The sequence below is a fragment of the Penaeus vannamei genome, chromosome 31 (assembly GCF_042767895.1).
Source record: "Penaeus vannamei isolate JL-2024 chromosome 31, ASM4276789v1, whole genome shotgun sequence".
Classification (NCBI taxonomy): Eukaryota; Metazoa; Arthropoda; class Malacostraca; order Decapoda; family Penaeidae; genus Penaeus; species Penaeus vannamei.
The window spans coordinates 23,268,308-23,270,807 of NC_091579.1; positions in this window are offsets into that span (position 1 = coordinate 23,268,308).

The following is a 2,500-nucleotide window of genomic DNA, read 5'->3' on the forward strand; positions in this document are numbered from 1 at the left end:
TCACAGGGCACATCAGTTGTGAAGCCGGGGATATCCTTTGTGAGGATCAGCATTCTCTTATTCACCTCCAGCTGTGCAAACGTGTCGCTTAGTTCGGCGGCCTCTGCGCCCACACTTGCTGATAGCCGCAGGAAATCTCTGTGACTGGTGACGTCACACAGGGTACAGTTGGGAAGGCCGCGCTGGTCGCTTGCGTTCGGTACTGTGACTACAGGGGTTGGAGGGGTAGGGGCCAGGGCGGGGAGGGCCATGCATCCCTAGTGCCAAACAGTCACACCTGTCTCCCCACACGTAAAGTATGATGAGACAAATGCTGTTGCATCTGCAGTACTCTCTCGTCCTGCAGCACTGCAAGGACGCTCCTTGGCAGTATCTTGCTCACCACACTGCACAACATGCCTTGCCCAGGTTTAGCGACTTCATACCATTCCCCTCTTCAAAGACATCTACAGTTACAGTACTCCGATTTATGTTCCACTATTCCTACAAATTGTGTGCGTGTTTAACCAGAGACCTCCCTCTTTTCACCTATCGATCTTCATCTAGGTGCTAACATACCCTTATCATTCGAAAGAATGACGTGTTCTTCCTGGTTCTCCTGACTTTCCCCACTTCGTCTGTTCCAAACTTATTTCATCCTTTGCATCTTTTCTGCATTACCTCCCGGCCAACAGACTTTACTCAATAGAGTGCAATTCCCTGAAATAAGAAGGGACGTGCCTAATGCATTTTGGAAAGCCTATGCAGTCTGCTAATTTCATGCCTGCCAGTGCACCCACAGCCTCGGTCTTGGCAACAGGAGTACAGCCTCAAAATGGTGTCTGCTGGCGTTGTGTTCATTCAGGACATCATGCTAGGGAATGTAACAGCAATCCTGTCTGTCTTTAACTCAAGTCATTCATGAAATGCTAATGATGAACGATCAATAAATCCCACAGTCGATTTTTTAGAAGCCATTATCCAGCAGGAGCCTGGTTAACCATAACCGTCAGAACAATAGACGACCTCATGATGGGCTATGCACCTCTCCTCCCCCTGTCTTTGAAGGACGACCTGCATACTTCTTCAGTGGCAGCGGCAGTGCCATCAGCCTCGTTCCTCTCTCAACACTCATGAATTTCAATGTACTTACTCCTCTCCACCCTACGAACTAGTGCGTGCAAGCTGCAAGTAGAACTCTTAAGGCAATGGGAGAAGTCAAGCTCAACATGTTGTCATAGACGATGCCCATTTCCCAGGTAATCTCTTGTTAGGCTATAATTTCATGCACAAAGATGAGATTCGATAATAACCTGAGATAACGTCTATTGTTTTGCTACACCGAGTTCTGTTTGGCACACCTCTTCTAACCCTTCAAGTACACTAGTAACTGTCACATCCCATGCCAGACGACTCTCCAAAGGACGACCGACCGAACCGGATGGTCGCCCATTGCCATCAGTATACCTGGTCAGGATCTTCAGGATTGCTGATTGCCATATCACTGACAAAGCCAAACGTCAAAATTTCCATGGTAACAGGTTCGTCATCCTTACTTGGGCAACCCAGAATGATGCGCCTGCCTGGATTGTCACCAAAAATCTCACTCTTTCCTCTTTCGTAGACTCGATGGTTTCCATGCATGTCACATATAGATGGGACAGTACTTGTCACTCCCGACTGCACACGCTTAAAGGGACTCTGTGCTCTCACTGGGAGGTAACTAACGGAAAGTGTGTTGCACCTAATCAATGCTACCAGCACTCCAATTTACCTGTATTGTAGGACACGATTGTCTGTGAGATCACCGGCCTCTCTGTCATTGAAAATTTTCTCTATAGCACATGTTTGCAACACGTCAGTGTTTACATTTGCCTCTGATGCACCCAGACCTGAAAAGAATCTGTGCAAGTGTCTTTGCACTATGTATTTTGCAGGAGAGGATGTCCTTTGACAACTTTTGAGTTTCTCTTCTTATGAACGACTACTCCTTGAAACACACCTATGTACTTTGACAATGCATCAACCTTATTCCAGGTATGAAGCCTATATACACATACCTTCTTACCATATCCTTCACAGCCTTAGAGCTGTCTTCAAAGAAGCCACCGACGCTTTATTCGGTGAAGGTATCATTGGACCTTCCCATTCACCATGGTCAGCTCCAACGCTCCTTGTATCCAAAAAGGATGGATCTCTCTGACCCATCATCGACTATTGCTGCTTAAAGGCAGCTACCGTTCCTGACTGCTACCCCATACAAACGATAAGCACTCTTCTCCAAGTAGGTGAGGGATAATCTATTTATTAGTCTATAGACTAATAAATAGACGCGTTGATATGCATGTCTTCAAATGACCTCATTGCCTTTTCCATTCCACATGGAATACTCTTAGGTCTTACGAACTAGTCAATCGCATTTTTAAGATTGGTGTCACTGATTATACAAATCTTGATTAGTGACAGCCTTCCTCTACCTAGATGACTAAATTATCGCCTCTAAAAACATAGCAGACTATGA